Genomic DNA, 5,990 nt, shown 5'->3' with positions numbered 1-5,990 from the left:
GAATGCCCCTGGAGAAGCACAGATACAAGTAAAGCTTACATCACAGTGTAAGGAAAAGTTCTACAACTTTCTAATATAGTTTGCATTTCAATTTTACATATTCAAGATCTTTGCCTGCTGTCAGTGAATAGAAACATTGTTTATACCTCAAGGCTTATAAACCTGCTCTTGATCATGTGCTGCTCCTGGCATGTTACAATGTATCAGAGCTCTCCTTTCTAGTGGGCGGTGCAGCTGTGTGAGCAGGATACGTTTTCAAACTCTGTGTTTGCATTCACTGAAAGCAAGCAGAGATTTTGAAAATTGTCAGCAGGTGATACACATGTATATTAGCAGTTGTAGACCTTTTCATTATACAGTAGCAAGAGTAATTCTGTAGAGACCTCTGGCAGGATGCACTCAGCATTAAGTACCAGATGGCAGCCGTCAGTTGGCTGTAAACAACCTCATTTTCTCAGCAAGGAGCTGGGATCAGAAGAAAAACCTGATACAGTCCAAAGCCGATCTCCTCCTTCATCAGGGGCGAAAATAAATTGATATCTTGGTTAAAATAGCAAGGGAGGGTCCTGCTGCCCAGATACCCGATGAGCGCCTCTATGACCTGTAGTAAGCGGTCGGCTATACTAGACTCTGACCAATCAGATGAGTCATTACTGACATGGAGAACAACACGTCTTAGATGGGTTGAAGACAGTTGGCCAAGTGCTGAGCGCTGATGGCCGATATTCTTTAGTATGTGTAGGCGCTTCTGTTGAATCATTGCTGTCTAGGCCCTGGAGGCAAAGAATCTCCTCGCGGTAAAAGGACCTTTGCCAGGGGTTTTCGGACGGGGCGGTAGAGTGGGGGTATGCCAGCAGGATAATGTCTTTGGATCAGCCTAAGATCATGAGTGGCAACAACCGGCCAAACATTGCACTCAAGGACCGTCCCGATCGATGGCCAGTTAATGGACGATGTGATGGTCTTGTGCAAGGACTCCACGATTATCCTGGTAGAAAGGTAGCCCCCCCAACATATACCTGTCCCATGGACTAAGCCCCCAGACTGTATACTCCAGAATAACCCTTTTAATTATCCAGGATAGAGGGTCATTGAGGATAGAGGGTCATTGAGGATAGAGGGTCATTGAGGATAGAGGGTCATTGAGGATAGAGGGTCATTGAGGATAGAGGGTCATTGAGGATAGAGGGTCATTGAGGATAGAGGGTCATTGAGGATAGAGGGTCATTGAGGATAGAGCGTCATTGAGGATAGAGCGTCATTGAGGATAGAGCGTCATTGAGGATAGAGCGTCATTGAGGATAGAGCGTCATTGAGGATAGAGCGTCATTGAGGATAGAGCGTCATTGAGGATAGAGCGTCATTGAGGATAGAGCGTCATTGAGATGGTCCACAGATCCGGTTCAAGTATTAGAGGCAGTAATACGTAAGCCTGGTCCAAACTGCTAACGGGGAGGCCATTACCCAGGGAATCTCCCAACTGCATGGCAAACAAAGGCATTTCGGGGTGCTTTGCCTTCAGAAAGTCCTGTAGTTCGCTAACAAAGTCCATCAGCAGCTGTCTGGCCACTTGTGTCTTGTCTTCGGGCACAACTGCTTTGTGGATGTAGTAATGCAGGAGGGTCTCCTGTACGGTGAGGCACATAGGGGTCTTCTCAGCAGCATGGGGTTGTGGAGGATCACTGCTCGAAGCTGCGACATCTGGAAGGATGGAAAGAAAAGAATCAGGCTCTCCTTCGCTCCATCTCTTGCTATAAAAGGAACCGGTCAACTCCGAACGGCACTGAACACTAAGTTATAGTGTGTGGGGAGGCGGCGGGAGTCAGGGGGGATGTATTACCTTTACTCACCTACTCCTGCACTGCTCCACTCACCTGCTCCTAGTAAAGTCCGCACGCAGTCAAAAAAATAGGACCATTTTCAGACCGCTGTGCGAACCCAGTCCCATAGGCTTCCAGGGGAGAGCGTGTGCACAGCAGTTTGAAAAGAGCTTGGACACGGCAGGAGGGTCAAAAAGAAAAATACATTTTTTTGACTCTCCCAAGGTGTCCACGATCCATCCAAAAATCTGACTCTTTTCAAACTGCTGTGCCTCCCCCAGATTCTCAGGGGCGTAGCATTTAGGAATATGTAGCGTTCACGCTCCCTAAGAGACATTCATAGAAGATTAGACGACAGTTTCTCACACAAAAAAGCAGCAAATTTTTGCACGTGGGGATCTGAGCAAAAACGTGCAACTTTTTCACTTTCTATGTCACCGACTACCAATTATTTTTTAAAGAGCGTGGCTTGTCAGAAAGGGGGCGTGGCTAGCACAGAGACACATTTATGTATAATATACGCTGGTGTAAACTATACCAGAAATGAACACCAGATCGGATCCTGCATACATTTCTGATTAGGGGCATGGAGGAGCTGAGATGTGCCTAATATATGAAGAGTTGTGCTCCTACTCATGTATTAGGTGCGTCATGCCCCGCTGGAAATATCAAGACCAGCACTTGAAATACGGGGCTTAATAACATTTCCCTGGTGTTGTAGTCTGAAGTAGAAATAAACCAGGAGATTTCTGTTAGCAGCTTTGGGTATGACTGGAGTAGAGATGTGATATAGCATATTATATATGATGTTATATCCACTGGTGAGGACACTTTCGGTTCCTCTGCTGACCTGTGACAGGCGGGTCAGCTCGGGTGCTGCTAATGCACTGCTCAAGTCCGGGCAGGTTGCTTTTCACAGACGTTTGGGGGAGGCCTTCATCGGAACAGCTTACTTCCAGCTTTCTTCTATGGTTTTCTCTTCCACTTTCTCCTCAGGAGGCGATGCTGCTCGGTGAATCAGCTGCAGACAATAGGAGTAGAATTAGCCATAATCATGTGCAGAATCAGCTTTACAGCAATTGCTCATTTAAAGGGACCATGACCCAAATGCATATGTATTTTTCATTTACACAGTGCCAAATTTGAAATCTCCTTTAACGGGGTCTTTCCCATTAATGACATTCTTCACTTTTTTACACGAAAGGCAATATATGTTTCATCACTGGGGGTCCAACTGCTGGAACTCCCAGCGATCCTGAAACTTGCTCATCCGAATGCCCCATATGAATAGAGCAGCAGTGCGTATGTTGAACCGCTCCCCCGTTCCCTGCTACTATGGGAAGAAGGGAGATGGATGTCCTTGGCAATCTCCTTCTGTCCCATAGAAGTGAATGAGACAGTAGTCATGCCTGTACATCGCCACTCCATTCATGTGAGGCATTTGGGTGCACCAGGCTCAGAGTCGCTGAGGGTCCCAGCAGTCAGACATGTATCCCCTATTCTGTAGACAGGGAATAGAGCTCTGAAGTGCTAAAACCCCTTTGAGTATAATTTAACACTTACATATAATTCCTGAGTTATATCATGTCTTATACTCCAGTCACACATAAAGCGGCAAAAAGGGGGGCAGCTTTTTGCCACAAACGGCTAATCGCACCGTGGGAACTTACTTTTTTTGTTCGCAATGCATGGCCAATCGCACCGCAGGTACATTTTTCTTTGTTCACTACACATGGCCAATCGCACCACGGGCACTTCTTTTTGCCACACTTGGCCAATCGCAAGGTGGGCACCTTTTTTTCGTTTCCCCACACACAGTCAATCGCACCTTGGGCACCTTACGGCCAATCGCGCCATGGTCACCACTCTTTTTCGTTTGCCACAAACGGCCAATTGCACTGCGGGCACCTTTTTTTTGTTCACCACATGCAGCCAATTGCACCGCATTGAGATGCAGCAGATGTCAGTCCGGAGGCAATGGGTCCCAGAGAAAAACACATAGTGTCCCAGTAAAAATAACACCCCCTAGTGCCCCCAGTAGTAATAGTACCCCCTAGTGGCCCCAGTAGTAATAATACTCCATAGTGACCTCAGTAGTAATAATGGCCCCCATAGTGGCCCCAGTAGTAATAATGCCCCCATAGTGGCCCCAGTAGTAATAATGCCCCTATAGTGGCCCCAGTAGTAATACTGCCCTCATTGTGGCCCCAGTAGTAATAATACCCCCATAGTGGCCCCAGTAGTAATAATGCCCCTATAGTGGCCTCAGTAGTAGTAATACCCCCCTAGTGGCCCTAGTACTAATAATACCCCTATAGTGGCCCCAGTAGTAATAATGGCCACCATAGTGGACCCTGTAGTTTTAATGTCCCCATAGTGGCCCCAGTAGTAATAATGCCCCCATAATAGCCCTAGTAGTAATAATACCCCCATAGTGACCCCAGTAGTAATAGTGGCCCCCCTAGTGACCCCAATAGTAATAATACCTCCTTCGTGACGCCAGTAGTAATAGTGGCCCCCATAGTGACCCCAGTAGTAATAATACCCCTATATCACCCCTCTTTGACGTTCTCTCTGGATTTGGCTGGTGTTTTTAGCATGAAGTAGCTGACAATCAGGAATACTGGAGATCTGGAACCCCTTCCAGCAAACTGTGAGTCTGAGGTAAGAGCCGGGGGTCTGGTTGCTGATGGTAGTGGGGGTCTGCTAATTATAGTTATAGATCCCCAGCGTACGGCCCCCAAAGAAAGGAATTGGCCCGTACTGCCCCTTATTATGTCCTTTACGGGGTCCACAGGACAACTAGCCGCGTTACGCCATATTACGGACGCGTTCTCCCTACAAGCGTTACTCTGAGGATTTGTTACAGATGCAGTCAGAGCCGACGATCATCTGTGAATTCTACTGGATGGCAGTAAAGTACAGGGGCAGAAAAAATGGGAGAAAAATAAAAATCCGTAAGAAAAATAGTCATAAAAAACATCTTTTGCGCACTTTTCCACTTTTTGTTAAATAAATAAAAACCCGCATTCGGTATTGTCGCATCCGTAATGATCTGTACAAAAAACGGAACCGACTTCTGATCCCGCACGGCAAGCGGGGTAAAAAAAATGAACACACAAAAAAATAACGAAACTAAAATTCTTTTTGGGTCATTTTGCCTCCCCAAGAAAACACAATAAAAGTGATAAAAAAAACACATGTAGCCCAAAGTGGTCCCATTGAAAACTGCACCTCGTCACCGAACCCCACTGGTCAAAAATAAAGTTATGTGATTTTGAATGCAGCGCTCTAAAACGAAGACCTTCCAAATATGACTCAATGTTATGGCTTTTAAAGAGCGGAGATGAAAATCCCCCCAAAATCGTCGCATCCTTAAGCCTAAACTAGGTTGTGTCACTAAGGGGTTAATGCCTTTAACTTGATGCACAACAACACTGGCAGCCCTGGAGACGTCACATGGCAGATCACCGTAGCAACAGAATGTCCAGAGATCTCACCCGGCGGCCATCTTGTGTCAGTTGAGCTGCACAGCATGCAGATGACAGGTGCAGGTATGTAGCTCCTCCCTCAGCGCTGAGGCCGCGCCCACACATGGCATAGCTGGTAAAATGGGCACATCTGGGCGTGGTGAGGCAGAGTTACTGAAGGCCTTCAGTGTTTTGGCGTATAACAGTTGGACATGATGTTGCGCAGCATCTTGTGCGCCATGCGGGGGACTTTTTACACTTTCTTACACTGGCCACACTACTTTTTAAGAGAGTGGGCGTGGCTTCACATGAGGGGGCGGGGCTGCTCACAGCCATCGCATTTGTTTTTACACCAGAAACTGGTGTAAATTTATCTTTGGCGCACAGACAGACGGAAAATACCCCAACTGTATTAAGAGGAGCGAGCGCTCTGTACATTTAGGACGCTTCCCGCCGGCACGATGTTTCCTTAGACCGGCGTACGACGTCGCTGAGTAAATCTGCCCCCAAAAAGCCCTAAATACAGTTTGTGGTTTGTATAGAGGCGATCCCACGCCATACAATGCGTCAGACGGAGACAGCGTGAACACTGAGCGTGGCTGTTAACCCTTTAAATGCTGTTATCACTCCTGACCATGGCATTTAACCCCTTAATGACGCGGCCCCTTTTTCTTTTTCCATTTTCGTTTTTTCCTCCCCC

General features: G+C 47.0%; 1 pseudogene; it reads right to left on the bottom strand.

Moving 5' to 3' along the window:
* Positions 1-327: 327 nt before the first annotated feature.
* LOC136627116 (mitochondrial dynamics protein MID49-like) lies at positions 328-2,815 on the bottom strand (annotated as a pseudogene).
* Between the last annotated feature and the right edge of the window lie 3,175 nt (positions 2,816-5,990).

Source organism: Eleutherodactylus coqui, chromosome 5 (genome assembly GCF_035609145.1).
Source record: "Eleutherodactylus coqui strain aEleCoq1 chromosome 5, aEleCoq1.hap1, whole genome shotgun sequence".
Lineage (NCBI taxonomy): Eukaryota > Metazoa > Chordata > Amphibia > Anura > Eleutherodactylidae > Eleutherodactylus > Eleutherodactylus coqui.
This window is presented reverse-complemented; position numbering and strand designations above follow the sequence as displayed.